Here is an 18851-nt window from a genome sequence, read left to right as displayed (position 1 = left end):
TGCCCAGGGAGGTTGTGGAGTCTCCTTCTCTGCAGACATTCCAACCCGCCTGGACACCTTCCTGTGTAACCTCATCTGGGTGTTCCTGCTCCATGGGGGGATTGCACTGGATGAGCTTTCCAGGTCCCTTCCAATCCCTGACATTCTGGGATTCTGTTGAAGGTCCTTATCCTGTTGTGCATGCGCAGCTTTTGAAATCAATGAAATCCTACTTTCAACAAACACTATGTGTCAAAAAAACATTAAATCACTACAGAAGCTGAGTACATTTGGAGCACTCCTGTTAAGGATTTGACACGGTGTTTCTTGAGGCACCAGATTCAGGTGTTTCAGAGAACACATTCTATTAATCCATGAACTTTTCATTCCCCCCTTTTGGGGGGGGTTAATTTTATCAACAGAGGGAAGATGGGAACCTGTGCTCAGTGGTAAAGATTGTGTAAATGTGGTTTTACATCTTGGCCTTGTTGTGTGTTAGAGTAATAGCTGTGATGTAAAACTAAGGAAATGGGGAGCGTGATTTTACGGTGTTAGTGATTATATCTGTTCATTACAGGAAAAGCCAAAGCAGGTAGAAAATAGTCTGTTTGGAAAACTAGAAATAGGTAAGCTCGGGAGGTGCTGTTAATAGAGATGCTGCATCGGTTCCTGTTTCAAATAGTGCAACAAGATGTGCTTTCTGCAAAAACAAACCAAACTTGCCAAAATGAAGGAAGGAAGAGGGGGGAAAAAAGACCCAAAATGAAGAAAAAAACACATCCTGAAACACACGTACACAAAAAAAGCCCACGAAACAAACAACTAAAACAACCAACCAAAAAAACCCCGTTTCATTGGTATTTTCATCTACTCTTTTTAAGAGCATCCTACAGGATACCTAGAGATGTTCACTATAGTTGGAGACTAACTGTGTTTTCTGAGTGTGTGTATATATGACGATTGTAGTGCTGTCACTCACCTTTTCAAAGGTGGAAAAGGAAATAATGAGATGCTGTTATTATTATTATTATTTTACATGTATTTTTCACTGCTTGACAAATATGGTCCTAACTACACAGTGGTTTCACTCCCGAGTAGTTTGCTGTTGTTACTCAGTGTATATTCACATTCAACCTTGAAAACGACTTAAATTTGTCTGGATTTAGAATTTAGATGCGATCCTTTGCCTTTACCATCCGACTTGGCACTTCCTAATAATCCTGCAACAATTTTGCACAGCAATTTGATACATTTTCTGTATAACACACAGAATCTGAGCCTGTATAATCTCAGTAGTAGTTAGTGTGATATTTCTGATATAGTAGATTATTAATATGAGGAAATTCTGGGCACTAGTGTCACCGCTCTATCGAATATTAATCTGAGGACTTTAATGCTACTTGGGTAGTTATGGTTCCTATCCAGAAGTTACTTGATGTTCCATTAACAGCGTTCCCGAACGAGAAGCTTAAATAACAGGTTAATTTTAAAATTACCTTTAAAAATAAATTGTCATCTGACAACTTCTTACATTTATTTTCCGTGTTGTTTATTTTTTTCCCAAATGCATAATGACTTAAAATAGAATTTGGGATTAAAGTGATATATGTGTGGGCTTCATGTAGAGAGGAAGGAGGTTGGGCTTTGAGAGAACAGCAACGGGTAATAGAAGACTTGGGTGGTTTGAGGTGCTATTTCAACCCTTCTACAGGTCCCAGAAGACAATGTGAACGTCAGGCTGCAGTTTGTATCCTTCAAAATATATGGATTTATTATTTATTCAAAATATATGGATATAAAGCAGTATTTGCAGCTGACACAAGTCCTCTGTTTTCATACTTTGCTTCCCTGACTTTCTGACCTGTAAAAAGGGGAATTTACCCCTTGCAAAAGGTTCTTCTGAGGTTACAGAAAACAACTCCTGAGCATAAGAAGGAATTAGTTTTGTGTGGTATTAGTGCTGGGGGTTCTTTGTATTTGTATTTTAGGTCGATATTCCTTTAGAAAATCTGTACATCATTTGAAAAATCTCCCTGAATCCTATCTTAAAAAAAATCCTCTTGTTATCTGCTAATTGAATTCTGACCTATTGTTTCTTTAGCTTCAGCTTTACCTCTCGTCGTGTCCTTTGTTTTATTGCTCTAACACCAACAAGTCCCTGAGAAGCCAACTCATCCCTTTCTTTAAACTGTATCATGATAGCAAGTCGCTTATATTCTGTTCATTCTGTCAAGTAAACCAATTGGTGTTAATTACTGCTTTGGTTGCTCACGTTATTTGGGCACACTGTCACACTCAATAGCACATTTTCTGCCTGCTTTTTATTTAGTTTTGGTGACAGTATTATTAAGATTATCATTAAGCCATGTAATGAGATACAGCCTTTATTCTCCTGCAGTGAAATGGCAGGGGAGGGCAGGGCACAGTTTTGCAATTAATTCAAGGGAGGTAAACAAATAGAAATAAATCTATCTGAAAGTGGATTAGCCAATCCCTTGGTGCTCTTTGCTATGGGATGGCAAGGCCAAAACTGAAACATTTACAGTAAAACTCATGTTAGCGGGGAGGGATTATTTTTCCATCTTTGCCAAATGTTGCAAAACAGTGTTAGCACCAAAATAATCTACGTCGCTAGTTGCTGCATAATTTGGTATGTTTTTGTCATATATTGTGCTATATGCTTCCCTTATGGATAACCAGAGGTCTCTTTAGTAACCGCAGTTTGGTAGATTAACAGTTAAAATAGTGTCTTTGCTTTTGGAGGCAAGAAGTTAATCTTTAACCGCGTATTTTTGGCGTGTTACTGAAAATCACTTGGAATCCTGGCCCTGCTGCTATTTTCAGGGTTTGCTGTGGGGCTCTTTTCAGCAAAAATAGCAGCTAATCAATGGGTGTTATATCCATGGAGTTAAGCGCTTAACTTAAATAGATTGATCTAAAAAAATTAAGCATCTTTCCAACACAATCTGACAAGTTGCTGCAGCCTCATCTGTGTTTCTTTGTGTGCATTTGGCCCCAGTTCTGGACATAAGCTTAAGTAAGGGTTGTGTTATGTGGAAGAACAGTGTGTGGTTTGGTTGGTTTTAAATACACTTCATAAGCTTTTCCCTTTAAAATCAGATTTAACGTAGAACAGATCATGGTTGTTTCTCTTCTGGCCTTTCATCAACGGTGTATTCTTTACAATTATTATCTTGACTCGTATCCCCAAAAATACAGGACTCCAGGGCATCTCCCAACCGTGCTCCATGTAAAGTTTAATGTAAAGCGTTTGAAAATACTGGACTCTGAAGTATTTCAGGAAAGTTGCTTCCAAAGTTCTTGAAATAAATGAGGTCCCCCTTGGCACAAAGACATGGAGTTCGGTGCCGGTAGTTGTTCATCTGATGTTTGATGGGCTGCTTGTTTCCTAAAACCAATGGTTGTGTTTAGAGTTTGGTTAATATTTGTTCCTTACATTGCTGTCCTTAAAGAACTGTGTTCTTAATGCTCATCTGCTTTTTATAAAACACGGTCACAGCATTATTTCTTAAAAAAAGGGATCATCAGGGCACTTGGTGGAGATATGTTAAGTGTGACCCTTCACCGTTGTCTTCAAGAATGACACTGGTTTTCCTTACATCTTGTCCTTTAATTCCCACTTTTATTTGACTTCATGAGTTACCTGAAGAGATGAATGTGCCAAACACACTGTGAATTGTTGCGGTGGCTTTTACTGGTGTCTCTAGCAATCCACGATGGGAAAGTGGTTGCGCATGTTGAAAAGCTGATAGGTTGACATGGAACATCACAAATGTGCCCGTAGTAACTTCATTCATCGCTACAAATGCAATTCTCTTCATCTGCTTGACGTATACATATATGCAGAAAGCCGAACAGATTTAAGCATGACTGGGTGTCAGATGATTGTTACAGATTCAGCATGGTGGTGGAAATGTTGGTTGTTATGAGAGATTGTTGTGAGTTTGGGGAATCTCCTCTGTGTGCAGATGCTTGAAACGTGATGAGAACCTCTTGGTGTCCATCTGAGCTGTGAGCATCATCGATCTTGAACATCCATTCTGTTTCCTTTATTTGGACTCCTTGAATTCTGCAGTTCCTCATATTTATTAATGTATAAGCTTCCTATTAAACTGAATATTTGGATGTAGATACTTTTGACACTGATGGTGGTGAAACAGTGGCCCAGGATGCCCAGAGAGGTGGTGGATGAACCATCCCTGGAGACATCCCAGGCCAGGCTGGACGAGGCTCTGAGCAACCTGAGCTGGTGAAGATGTCCCTGCTCATGGCAGGGGTGGCACTGGATGACCCTTAAAGGTCCCTTCCAACTCAGACTATTCTGTGACTCCATGATAATACTGATCAGTGTGTTTTGCTGTTGTTTGGTTGGTTGTTTTGTTTTTAAATCAACTTGCAACAATCACAATATAATTATCTGTTCTCGTAAGGATGCTTAATACTGATCCAAATGTTGGTGGTCAGTTTATATTCTAGAGGAAAAACTCAAAGGAAATAGAGTTGTTTCACTGGCTGCTGAGCCTGTGGGCCCGTGTTTTTACCAATTCTCCACACTGTCTGCAAAACCGAATTAAGAAACAGTGCAAAATTGCACAAAGCTTTTTTTAATCCTTTCTCCAAGGCATTTCTGTTTAGAATTAAATAGGAAAAAAAGCTTAAACAAACAAAAAAGCACTAAAAAAACCCCACCAAACAAAAATACTTTTAGTTCAGCGCGGTTGGTCACGGAGTGGAAACACTGGTCTCGGTGACAACTTTCTTAAAGGGAGCGGGGCAGCTTTGCTACACAGGCAGAAAGCTGTAGTCGTGTATTCATTTGATTGAAAGGAGAAGAGTGTCCTGTAAGAGGTGCTTTGATGGGGATTTGAGCAGAATTGCAGGTCACTTTTGTGTGTCACTGCCTCTCTGGCTCATCTTAGACTCTGAAAATACAACCTGAAATTGTCTTGGTAAGAAGGTAAGATTCATCCCTTTAGGACCAACATGCACTTCTCTCACTATAACTTTCGTATTTCATGTAGGTGTGCAGATTCGTTAGGGTGATTATCTGTTTAGAAGGATCAGAGATGGGTTGTGCATATGTGAAAAAGCATCGGTGCAAAGCACAATGATAAAAGCTGCCTTTGTGAGAGTATCTGCAAGGGGCAGGCACAGAACCACAGGCTGGTTGGGGTGGGAAGGGGCCTCTGGAGATCATCCAGTCCAACCCACCTGCTCAAGCAGGGTCACCAGAGCAGATCACACAGGAAGGTGTCCAGGTGGGTTTGAATGTCTCCAGAGAAGGAGACTCCACAGCCTCTCTGGGCAGCCTGGGCCAGGCTCTGGCACCTCAAAGGAAAGAAGTTTCTCCTCATATTCAGATGGAACCTCCTGTGTTTCAGTCTGTGCCCGTTGCCCCTCATCCTGTCACTGGGCACCACTGAACAGAGTCTGGTCCATCCTCTTGACACCCACCCTGAGATATTTATAAACATTGATGAGACCCCCTCTCAGCTTCTCTTCTCCAGCTGAACAGCTCCAGATCTAGGAAGATACAGGAGCTGTGAGAGGAGGGAATTCCAGTGTGAGTAAAGTCCTTCAGCTGTGACGATGACACTTCTTTAAGTCAAATGTCCACTTAGGAGATGCTGGAAGATGCAGGAAGAGACATCCTGGTCAGCATTCACACTGCATGTATGCTAGGGTAGACTAAAATGTACTTGTATGAACAGGAGCGGTGAAGATGATACAAAGCACATAAATAACGTTTGCATTTGCCGTTTGGAGGCTGCTGCCCTGTAGGGTGGTACATCACAGGGCTGTACCTTCTGCAATGTCCTCGCTCGGTAGCTGTGTGGAGGGACAATGTCAGCTCTGTTACGTGGTGAGGCACCCAACAGCCTTCCTGTGGGTCTTTAGGAAATAGTAATTAAATGTTTGTGCTTCATTTATGGAGTTATCAAGAAAGACAGTTCGTAGAATCATAGAATATTTTTGGTTGGAAGGGACCTCCAAAGCTCATCCAGTGCCACCCCTGCCATGAGCAGGGACATCTTCACCAGCTCAGGTTGCTCAGAGCCCCGTCCAGCCTGGCCTGGGATGTCTCCAGGGATGGTTCATCCACCACCTCTCTGGGCAACCTGGGCCAGTGTGAGCGCTGGTGTTGATGTCAGCACAGTCACATCGTGGTAGGTAGTTTTTCTTGGACCTCTTTGTATCCTCACTGTGCTTTCACTCCAGTACCTGATTACATCTTGCAATTAGCACATGCCTTGTATAAGACTCAGAGTGATTCAAACCACACATGATGACGGTGAAGTGGGTTTATTTTTGCTAGTAGACACTTGGGGAAGGAGTAGAGCAGGACACATCCACAACATCCTGGTGTTCTACCAGGCTTTGATGTAGGAAGGGCAGCTGAGAGAAATCCTTAAAGCTGTGACCCTGCTCAGGAGAGCACAGAAGTGGAGGGTGGCTGGAAAGGGTGACTGTGAGGTGGTGGCATTAATCAGGGAATTCTGTCCCAAAACCATGAAAATCAGTGAGCTACAAGATGGCAAAGCTCAAGAAACTCGGAGAAGTGGGAGACGTGACTCAGAGTTGTCACAGATGCAGATAAAGAGAACTTAAGATGAGGTGGCAGTTTAAGGGCATTTTTCATTACAGAGACAAGCACAGACTGTCCCAGTTCAAATGAAGGATGGAAAATAGAGTAACTCACTCACTTGAGAAGTTTCTCCAGCACAAGAAGGAAGGAAGCCTGCAGAAAATCTGACCTAGTTTCCTATGGAGATAATTTGAGCAGGGATATGTCTAAAAGAACATTTTTGCTTCTTCGATATTTTTATTATTGCTTTTAATTTTTTAAAATTAGGGGTTTTTTATGTTCCGCGACTTGCGCTTGCCAGAACATGCACCCAGCAGTGGCTGTGGGGAATACAAAGAATCGGTGAGTCTTGTAACGAAAGGAAGACAAAGGATTTGCGTTGCTGTTCTGCAGGAAAAGCAAGTTACCAACTTCTGACACAAAAATATTGTATTAAACTGTGGGAAGGGAACCTTGTATCAGTCCTTGGCTGAGGCTTTAATTGAGAGCAGATGGCAAATTCAATCGCTGGTTGCTTAGTGGCTGGTGTGAAACTGTACAACTTCAGAGCTCCGAGCCGTTACCTGTGACATAAGTAAATAAGCTTCTAAAACATGGATTTAATACTTAGGCTGCCTGATTCATAATGTCTAATTTCAGTTTTCAGAAAGGAACATGGAAGCGTAAGAAATATTGCGAGAAACCAAGGAAACCGATGATATCCAGCAGATTTTTCTTTTTCAAGAAATAAAACACGTCCAAGAAACTCAACTTATTTCTGTAACCTGGTAACAAGGAGAGGGAAAACTAGTAGGTTACCATGAGCTGAAGTGAAGCTTTTGAGGCTCTAAACTAGGAAAAAAACGTGTTCTGCGTATAAACTATAACATGGGTGCAGAAGCTTTTGTATCTATAACTCAGGGCCTTGGAGGGGGCACGGCAGGACAGGCTTGAATGAGAATATACTTAATCCACAGGTACTGAAATAAAAGACATACTGGGTGTTTCCACTAAATATAGAAAGGGGCTGGATGAGCTAAATGTATATCCTGTGATTTTCGTGCTATTCGCTCAGACTATTCCAAAAGTTTATGGAATAATGGGCTGCAAAAGCAGACAGGGAAGGACAGGGACAGCCCATTGTGTCGCTGATCTGTAGAAAACCCTGAGATGTTTGTAGCAGTTAGATTTGATTCTCTATGCCTGTTCAGATGTTCCAAGGTGACAGCTGATTTGCTGTACCCTGGTTTGGAAAGACTTGGTCTGAACTGCTGTGTAAAGCCTTGAGCACTGGGTTTGGATTTGAGAGCTTTCCAAGGAGCAGGGGGTAAGAAATCAGACTAGAAAACTCAACCCACACTAAAAGACTGGATCCTGATTTGATTTCTTTCTATATCTGTCTGTAGTTTCTGTGACTGATGTGACTGCATTTCAACAGGTAGCTTGCCAGCATAAATCACAGTAGTGCTGCTATCAGCATATGTTTCTTTAATATAGAAAAGATGTGTTGGTGTGGTTGGTTCTGCGTGTAGTTAATCTATGTATAGTCACTTCTTTTCCATTCGTCCCACCTCTTCTTGCTACTGCATTATCAAACATGGCTGTGGGGTCTCTGAATGTGAAATACAGGGATGAGTGTTTAGAAGTATCAGCTTCATTCAGACCACAGGCATCAGAAGATCCATCCGCTCCTTTCGATGAGGCTCTTGATATCCAACAGTCAGTGTGTAAGTCCCCAGTAAGTTGCTGCTGTGCTGTCTGTGTCTGCAATGCTATAAGATTATTTAAAATAAATTCAGTAAAAACCATAGTGGAGTTGGCTGCTGATCTTAGCAACCAGTGAGTCTGGGAACTGGGCGATCTCACCCTTCGGAAATGCCATGTGTACAATTAAGCAAATTGCAGATGTGTTTATGTGTAGTATAGTAGTTTTATCCTAGAGTTGGTAATTGAGGAAGTGCCAAAATAATTGGAAAAGATGACAGGAAGGGGTTTTTTTGCTCTATTTTAGGCCATGAGGTTCAGGAAGAAGGAACTGAGGAAGCTGCTGGGAGGTTGCAAATAACACAAATAACGTTACAAAACGCTGCTTTGCAAGGTGGAGAGATTGGATGGTTTTGGTTGGGTTTTTTTTCCTTCCGCTTGAAACACGCTGGGGTGGTCCCAGTAGAGTTATAATGGGCAAGAGAGAGGAAAAGGAGATTCACCGTTTTAGGCTGGGAAGGAAACAAGATGGTTTGGGTGTGGAAAGGGCTGATAGATCTATGGGGAGAGGCTGAGGGAGCTGGGCTTGTTTAGTCTGGAGAAGAGGAGGCTCAGAGCTGAGCTCAGCACTCTCTAGAACTACCTGAAGGGCAGTTCTAGCCAGGTGGGGATTGGTCTCTTCTCCCAGGCATCAGCAATAGGACAAGGGGCCATGGGCTTCAACTCTGCCAAGGGAAATTGAGGCTGGAGATTAGAAAGCAATTCTGTGCAGAGAGAGTGGTCAGGCATTGGAATGGCTGCCCAGGGAGGGGCTGGACTCACCGGCCCTGGAGGTTTTTAAACTGAGATTGGACATGGCACTTAGTGCCATGATCTAGTGAATGGACTGGAGTTGGACCAAGGGCTGGACTTGATGATCTCTGAGGTCTTTTCCAACCCAGTCGATTCTGTGATAGTGGAGTCCAGGGAGCAGGAGTGGGAGTGGGTGCCTTAGTGCACAGCAAGTCCCATTATTTCAGCCTAAAAGAGGATAAATTAGAGTTGTAGGCTTCTCCTTCCTCCCTTCAGCCCTCTTGACCTGCTGCCGTGGGTTCATAGGTAACCAAGTTTCACCACTTGCAACCACATCTCCCCACTCATCTCCTGAAAACGCGTGGTTGTTTCTGCTTCCCCAACACCACACAGGAGCCGGTGAACCTACAACTGCATGAAACTCACATGAGGCGACTGAAGCCTGATGCCAAAACATATGAATAAAGATACTGCGACGTTTGCGGTTATCTGGTTGCAGTGGCCTTGCAAGTTTTGTTGCTTCACATTTGGATTATCTGCCCTCTGTCTCCACGAGTAACACTTAGTGTGTTTGCTCAGCTGCAGGATCTTCTTAATCTTTCTTTCCTTCAGTTTTCTCCCAGAAATAGGGAGGAATAATCTCACTGTGGAGAAATTTAGCGAAGATTTGATTGCGAGAGCTTCCAGTGCTTTTTTTTTTACCCTGGGATAACATGTTTGTAGCGGTAGCTGGAAGAGAAGAGAACTGAATGTGCAGGATTAAGCTTGAGGCCCCAGTTTCCTGTATAAGGGGAGAGGAGCTCAGGAACCCGAGACGCTGGCCAAAAGGAAAAAAGGGTAATGGCCAAACATAGACACTGCGGTTTGCTGCCTGTCAGCTGCTGGGGGACACGAGGGACATTGGGGACAGTCACTGTCAGAGCAAATTCGCCCTTTTGCTGAGCCGAACGCGGGAGGTTTGTGATTTTTAACAGTTCAGAAAGTAACGGGAAAGGATTTTCTTTCTGGGAGGGTTGAGGTTAAAAGAGCTTCTTGTATGAATTTTATTATTGGAGATGAAAGCAAATGTCGAGAAGCAGGAAAACAGGAGAAAGAATAACAGCAGGAATTGGCCGGTCTGCAGTCAAAGAGCCGCAGGTTTGAACACCCCAAAGCCCAGTGACATGGGAGGGCTGTTCCCAAAGCCTCGTGGAGACCTCGGTGCCCTTGGAAAGCTCAGTTAGGAATGTGATTATTTTTTCATTGTTTCTTTCAAGTTTACAGCTTGCTCCACAATCTCTGATCTGGGAAGGGCCAGGTGGGGTTTCCAAGCTCGTTCATTGCGTATCAGGCACTCAAGAGCCTCAGTTTCCCGTGTCGGGCACCTTGGGTTTCTCTTTTTGTGTAGAGCTGCCTGGAAATCCAACCCCAGAGCGAAACCTTGGAGTGCCAATAACTTATAATTAAAGGGGTTTGTAGTAAGTTAGGTAAAGGAGAACTCTTTTCCTACTCTCTTTTCTATGGTGATGGGCCAAGTACCCATGCTTGTGCGGAATGTGATACCTTAGAGAAATTAAAAGATATATTTAAAGGATAATAGGGCTGAAAGTTGAATTAAACCTGCTGTTGCAGTTGAGTCAGAGAATCACAGAATGTTAGGGATTAGAAAGGACCTCAAAAGATCATCTACTCCAATCCCCCTGTCCGTAACATTTCTTCCATCGCCTTAATAAAAACGACTCTTTTGCCCTTGCTATCACTCCGATCCTCCCAGCGCCTGGAAAATGAAGACAAGGAAGTTTGTTTGCTACGTTTGTCCTTTATCCCGCGGTTCGTGTTCCTTTCTCAGAGGACACCTTGTCCAGTTCCTCAAGTGTCGTTCAATCGCCGGTGGCTTCCTGGAAAAGACCCTTGAAGGCTCCAGGGAAGCGAGCTCGGCGATAGCGCCAGACGCAAACACAAATACTTCCATGGCAGCGGCATAATTGAACTCCTTGCTTTCAGATTTCTGAAACATCTGGGCTCGTATTCCGCAGTCAGTTTATTTTTATTGAAGCCTGAGGAGGACTAAGAAGCCCTGAGGCCGTAGCGGGAGCCGGCAGAATAAGATTTAAGACAAGTGGCACGAGATTGATGCTGTTCTTAGAAGGTCTCTTCTCTTCCTAGAAGTTCTCATCCCTTTGATGAGCGATTATTTTGCTCTCTTACATGATTTATTTTGCTTCTGCAAATGGTTTTGCCTGTGGGATTGGGTTATATTTACGGAGCCTATTAGTGATGCGGACTGGAGATGCCCACTTGAAATCAGGATTCTCTTGTCTCCTTCACATAAACAAATCAGTTTTCGTGAATGGCTGAGAAAATCTGTTCCGCTTGGGATTATAACCCTGAGTTATGGACCAAAATGTGTTATACTTCTTATTGTGGGTATGGTAAGTTATTATCTTTATAAAGCCATACACCATTGTTTTAGAATTGGGCTGATAAATGGTGAAATATGTTCTTACAGCTTAATGATGGGAAAACAGGAGCTAATGGTTTACCCTGATTTAAATGTGCACATGCGTCTTTTCAAAGTCATAGGGCAAATATAATACTCTTTGTGGAGGCTTAAAAAGAAGGTGTTTTTTCACTAATATTAAATTCTTAATGTATAATTCATGGGGAAAGCAAAGCTGAGAGCTTTTTTCCTCCCCTTGGTAGAAATGAACTTGAAGAACACATTATATGCACAGAATATATAAGGGACTTCATGTCTTGCCAATACTGGAGTGGTGCATGCAAGTACTGTTGGAATTTCTTTAGGGAAAAAGCACCAGAATTTTGTCAAAAATAAGCTGATAGGATCATGGAATAATGCTTATAATGCTACTGAAAATGCTTATAATGCTACCAGGAAAAAGTCGGAGTAATTCTAGTTAGAATTTGCTTTCTGAAGTGACAGAGCAACTGGTTCTTGAAGTTGCTTTAAAGTCCGTGTCTGAGCTGTATTATTGTTATTAACTGGTTTGAATACAGGGCTGGGCTACGTGGTTTTGTTACTTGTACCGCTTTCAAGCTGGCTTTTCCAGCTGTGTGCATATGCACGTCATGTATTCATGCATATATGTGTATATTCCTTTGGTTTATTAAGGCAGGCATAACCCGTGAGAGCTTTTCTGTCCGCGGCATGTAAATGGAATTTGGGAAAACATTTCAAGCTGTTTAGCATTATGTAATACAATAAATTCTTTCAATATGGAACATTTGAAACCTGGTGTAAACTTACATTTGCGGTTATATTTGCCGTCCTATCGCTATAACCAAGGAGGACAAGCCAAGTGACATCACCTTTAATGATATTTTTCATTTGTGCTGTTCGATGCTTGTTCATATTCCTTGATCGTGTTTGGTTTACTTGCCTGAAATGACTCAAGGAAAAAGAAACTACCGAGTTGCGTGTTCAGACAGGAGCCCTCCAAAGCTGTTTTTCCATTGCCTTGCTTATGCAACAATTAGTTTATTAATAAGAAAAATATCTATAATTAATCAGAACCAAACACCAAACGCCACAACTGTATTTTGTGGAAGGCCGAGCTTAAATTGTTACTTAAAAGTTAAGGACCACATCTAGGAGTATTTTCTATATAGAATATGTTGGATAAAAGTGTCTATGATACCACTGCAGGAATTTTTGCTCCTTGTGAAAAGGGAATAAAGTCAGGATATTACAAGCTAAGTATTCCTCTAGACCTTCCTATTAAATTATACAAGCACTCTTCAATTTTTAATATATATTCAGCCTCAAGCTGCTGGTGACAGGCGGTGTGTGCTTTACCTAAATGAAAATGAAGCAGGAAATATTCCATAGGTGTTTTTTACCTTGGGTTTATGAAGTTATTGTATAGACAAGGAACCCTTGCACAAAACGTACGAAGCCACTAATCCAAAGGAAAAAGGAAATTTAGAACCCAATTCTCGTTAGACTTGTATTAATTGGCGACGTTGGCTTTTCCTCTTTGCTTCGCAGAGCATAGATCCCGGTTAGAAGTACAATACAGTATTGTCTTTTGTCACTCGATCCGAAGTTTTAAGGCAACCTCAATTCGATGTCCCCGCTTGTCACTTGGAGCAGTTGGTACCTTCTGGCATCACTTGGGTTTTTGTATTGTCTTTTGTTTTAATGGAAGGATCCAAAACTTGCGGTTGCAAGAAAAACTGTGTTTCTAGCCCTTATTTGTTACATATTCACTTCCAGCCACATTCCTTAACGTTTGCTGTGATTTTTCCAGTGCCATAAAACACAAGCTGATTCAGATGTTTGTACCATAAGCAGAAGAGCAGAAGGAATGTCGCAGATTAGTACAACTTGCCTTTTTCTTACTGTTATACGCGTATCTTTGGAATTGAACAGAAGCCTTGAGGTAGTGGTGGGAAACTTTAAACCTGTGGCACAAACATTACACAAGTGTTATAATTACCCCGCGTTGTTATCGGATGGTGGTGAAACGTGTTTGAACCTGCGGCTTGTCGAAGGTATTTGGAAATTGTGCTCAGCCTTCATTAAAGGAAGGGATGAAACAGCCTCTTCAATGCTTGAACTCACCGATAAACGTTCACTAGCGGATTAAATATCGTCTTTGAACAGTTGAGTTTTCTCAAATGAGGGAAAAATAAAGTTTTGTGGATAATGTGCCCAAGGCATCATCTGTATGAAAATTTCCACTTTGACCTCTTGGTGAAAGGAGGGAGGAGAAAACCTGCGGAGAAAGCCCATTGAGAAGCTTTGCCCTGTTTGTGTGAACCCTTTCCCCTGTGAATTATCTTGTGGGCTTTGAGCTGGTACAGGGCAAATCATCTTCTATTAAATGTTCTGGCATCGGGTGTTGCAGAAATGAGGCTCTTAGGAACGTGGTTTAGTGCTAGATTGACATTATGGTTGGACTCGATCTTAAGGGTCTCTTCCAACCAAATGATTCTACGATCAGATTTTCTGCACCGTGTTGTTTTTCTTGCTGGATTCCCCAAACCTGGGCTACCCCCAGCAGCCCATTGTGGCCCCAGGAGGTTGGTGTCCAGTCCATCCTTGCTTTGGAACCTCTCGTTGAGCCTTAGTCCTGCCTTTTATTTTGTTTCTCCTATGAACAACATTTCCCATTTGTATTTTGGATACGCGGGCGAACAACCGGGAGTGGTTAGGAAATAGTCGCGCTGATACGAGGAGCAGAAGGATTAAATCGCAGGGGTCATTTTGCAGCCTTTTCAGGATAAGCAAACTTGATGGATTGTTTCTGGTCTTGGCCAACTCCGCTGACTTACAGGAAAGACTAAAAGCAGCCATGTGGGGGATGGTGCCGATCTTTCCCCTAACTGTAAATGTTTGCAATATAAACAGTTGAGCTATTCATCCGGTGGCTCTCAGTGGAGGGAATTAACAACAAATTGGCATTTTTAGGGTAGGTCGTAGCATAGAAAAATCATATTCATTATGTTTTACACGTGCTTATCAGGTTGGCTTTGTGAAAGCTGCCGGGCCGATGACTGAGCAACCGGGAGGCTGAGGGGAGTATCCATAGAAATTTAGCTACAGCTATAAGATAGAATTAACAACTAATAATAGTAATTGTTCAATGTGAAGACTTGTTACCACCCAGCAGCTTCTCACCGCTGGTGTTCTGGGTCTTGGCAGGAGATTTTTGGCAGATTTGAAGCCACACCGGACCTCGCTTTGTTTATTTTGTAGGGCTGGAGTTCCTGGCCTGTGCTGGGTCCGTGGGAGGGGACGCGGACACAGTTATTACTGGTGGAGAGTATTACAAGTAGTATTACAAGACTCACGTCCAGCTTTGTGCTGTTGATCTTCGTGCAGTTCTGCTCTGGGAAAATCCTTCTTGGTCATGCATTTCTCTTGTAATGTTTCCCTATGTCCCCAAGAAAAACAGGATCGTGTAAGAAGGGCAGTAATGAAGCTGATACGCAGCTGTTTGTCTTCCTCGTTTTGGTTACGTAGGAGTGGGAGAGATGCCAGATATTTATCTTGTTTTGCAGCAGGCGTGCAGTGCCTTTCTGCTTTAGCTCTGTGTAGCTTCAGGAGATTAATTCAAGTGCACGAGTCTGTTTAGATTTGAGTAATAAACTGAATATGCAGAGGGAGCTCAATGGGCAGGGGAAGGCTCTGCCCAAACTGATCGCAATCAGTAGCAGGAAGAAAGCTTTAAAAATCGCTTGTATCACATAATTATTTGGGCCAAAAGGGGTTTTAAAGCTAATAGAATAGCAGCTGTGGCCGGTGTGATGCTTTTCTCCATGCAAGTTCTGCTGCCGGTGTCCCAGAGGCACCCGTATGCTCTTTGGTTAGAAATGGCTGTTGCTTTGCTCCTCCTCTGTCTTGTTTGGAGCTACAACCCACCTGGCAGGGGGGTTTGTTGTGTGAACACCTGCTCGCAGAGCCCGTGTGAGCGTTTGAACTGCGAACCGGCAAAGCCCGACTTGGTCAGAGCCGCGTGGGGAGCGAGAAAGGGCTTAGGTATGTACCTAAGGTATAGACTTAAGGATTTAATGTTTATGGGTCCACATGCTTAGGATTTTCCATCAAAGTGCAGTAAATGTATTGGATTGCTCGTCTGGGTTGGGCTCCTGTGTGAGATCTGGTGAGACCCAACTCAAGAAGTACAGCCAGCTCTGGTTCCTCAGCACAGGACACACATGGACCTGCTGGAGAGGGGCCAGAGGAGCCACAGGAATGATCCGAGGCTGGAACAGCTCTGCTGGGAGGACAGGCTGAGAGAGCTGGGGTGTTCAGCTGGAGAAGAGAAGCTCCAGGGAGACCCTGCTGCGGCCTTTCAGTGCTTAAAAGGGCTGATAAGAAAGATGGGGACAGACTTTTTAGCAGGGCCTGTTGTGATAGGACAAGGGGTGATGGTTTTAAACTAAAGGAGGGGAGATTCAGGTTGGACATGAAGAAATTTTTGATACTGAGGGTGGTGAAACACTGTCCCAGGTTTCCCAGAGAGGTGGTGGATGAACCATCCCTGGAGACATCCCAGGCCAGGCTGGATGGGGCTCTGAGCAACCTGAGCTGGTGAAGATGTCCCTGCTCATGGCAGGGGTGGCACTGGATGAGCTCGTAAGTTCCCTCCGAACCCAAACCATTCCATAATTCTATGATCATCAGCTGCTTCTCTTCCCCAAGCTGTGCCGGAACCTCTGCTGTTAAATTGCTGCTCGTGAGGCAGGGATTTTAGCTCCCTACAAGATGAAGAATAAGTACTCGGCAAGACCTGGCTTTCTTTAGCGCCAAGAACAACAGGACAGCAAGGTGTGTTTAATGTAGATAGTAAAAGGTTGGCTCTATTATCCCAAGAAAGAAAAGGATGCAAAGCAGTGGGAATAGTCTTGCGTCATTATGTTCTAAATAAACCGCTCGCCCTCGCTGCTGCATCCGTGATGGAGGAAAATGGCTTTATTTTGCCAGATTGGGCAGAAAGCGGCCGATCTGGAGCTGTTCTGTATAAAGAGCTTGGGCAAGAATGTGGGTTGAGAACAACTGAGACCTGGGCAAGATGTACAATCAGAGTGATTTCTGTTGTGTCATGCCTTGGTTATCTCTTCCAATTAGCACAAAGGCACATCTGGAGTAAGTAAACTAGCAAAGACGTTTAGTTTTGTTGATGGATGCAGGACCTCCTTTTATTCTGCCTTTGATAAGATAAATATATGGCCTTTGGGGATAACAGGAATGGGGTTTGTACAATGTATCCACGTACTTACAGATGTTGTTTTTACTTCAGTAAACGACAAAAAGTTCCTGGTTTGAATTTTGTTTCCCTGCTAGAATTAAGGAAACAGTTTATTTTTAACTTCTTCAAACACATAGTCCAGGAGACGCTGGTTATTCAACATGTTCAGTTATTATACAGCAGTCAGTTTGTACTTTCTCATGACTTACATGTAAAATAGAACATGAGCAGCTTTCCGGCTTACGGGATCGTTACAACCTTAAAGCCCGGCTGTTCAATTTGTGCGCATTCCTTTTAGTACAAAGTTTAGGATATTTCAAATAGGTCAAAAGTACTTGATGTTCTGGGTATTTGAAAGAAAAAAAACAACAAACCAAAGCCAATTAAACGTGTCTGCAGCTGTTCCAACCTGCAGCTGAACTGTCAGCTCGGTCGAGGCATCTGAGCACTTGTTAAAGGCACCGAAAGGCTTTTTAGAAATCCCCTCCTGTTAAGCTTAAAGGAATAAGAAAAATTAATTGTGTTTTTTTATTAGCTGACTTTCTAAACAGGCAGTAAAATGTGGCTTTGTTCTAGCAGGGAATTGCTGGAAGTTGGGCAAGTTTTGCTGCCTTTATTGTACTTTTGGTCAAAACTGGAGTAACTTTATCATACGCATCTTGCAGTTTCCTCTATTTTTCCTGTTTTGGTCTTAATCTAGTTTTAGCTTTCTGAGCATCATATTTCCAGATGGGAATGTGCTGCTCTTAATGGTCTGGGAATGCTGAATGGGTGGAATAATCTTCAGTCCAAAGTACATGGTCAGGAGAGCTAGGAATTCATATTTTTTAACTTATTTTAGTTGACAATACGCTTAATAATAAGCAGTTCCAATGGTTGCTGGCATTACCTTATAGACTAATAGTCATCATTTCAGGCTTTTTAATTCTTAATGTGAAATATTGCATGTATCTTTTGAGATATATATGTATATATATAAAAATTACAGACTTGCTGAATGAGGCAAGTCGAACATTTTCTTAAAGGCGGTTTTGATATGTAGTTCAGCTTCGTGTTTTGGTACAACATACACACCCAGCCACTAAGGAAATAAACATCTCTGTCTTGGACTCTTCAGGAAATAAAAAAATCTCATCCTAAACATTTTTAAATCATGTCAGATGTGTCTTGGTTTTGGCCGTTCCTTCCTCTGCAATCAGCTGGAGGTTGTTTTTTTGGGAGCTGATCAGAATTCAGACAGACATTTAAATGTTTTAATGGCGGTGTGTGTGATACTGAGTGTGTGACATGCTGGAAGGCAGGAGGGCTCTGCAGAGGGATCTGGATAGACTGGAAAAATGGGCCGATTGAATGGGATGAAGTTCAACAAGGCCAAGTGCCGGGTCCTGCACTTTGGCCACAACAACCCCCTGCAGCGCTCCAGGCTGGGCACAGAGTGGCTGGAGAGCAGTCGGGCAGAAGGGGACCTGGGGGGACTAATGGACAGGAAGCTCAACATGAGCCAACAGTGTGCCCAGGTGGCCAAGAAGGCCAATGGTGTCCTGTCCTGTATCAAACCTAGTGTGGTCAGCAGGACAAGGGCAGTGATCCTTCCCCTGTGCTCTGCATTGGGGAGGCCACACCTGGAGTACTGTGTTCAGTTCTGGGCCCCTCAGTTCAGGAAAGACATTGAAGTGCTGGAGCGGGTCCAGAGAAGAGCAACAAGACTGGTGAAGGGACTTGAGCACAAGCCCTATGGGGAGAGGCTGAGGGAGCTGGGCTTGTTTAGTCTGGAGAAGAGGAGGCTCAGAGCTGAGCTCAGCACTCTCTAGAACTACCTGAAGGGCAGTTCTAGCCAGGTGGGGATTGGTCTCTTCTCCCAGGCATCAGCAATAGGACAAGGGGCCATGGGCTTCAACTCTGCCAAGGGAAATTGAGGCTGGAGATTAGAAAGCAATTCTGTGCAGAGAGAGTGGTCAGGCATTGGAATGGCTGCCCAGGGAGGTGCTGGACTCACAACCCTGGAGGTTTTTAAACTGAGATTGGACATGGCACTTAGTGCCATGATCTAGTCAATGGACTGGAGTTGGACCAAGGGTTGGACTTGATGATCT

At 43.1% G+C, this 18851-nt stretch overlaps 1 protein-coding gene across 3 annotated transcripts in view; it reads left to right on the top strand.

Annotated features, from left to right (window-relative positions):
- Window positions 1–18851, top strand: part of CTDSPL (CTD small phosphatase like) — an 82635-nt gene that overhangs the window by 17968 nt on the left and 45816 nt on the right. The window lies entirely within an intron of this gene.

The sequence above is a fragment of the Nesoenas mayeri genome (assembly GCF_963082525.1).
Source record: "Nesoenas mayeri genome assembly, chromosome: 2".
Lineage (NCBI taxonomy): Eukaryota > Metazoa > Chordata > Aves > Columbiformes > Columbidae > Nesoenas > Nesoenas mayeri.
This window is presented reverse-complemented; position numbering and strand designations above follow the sequence as displayed.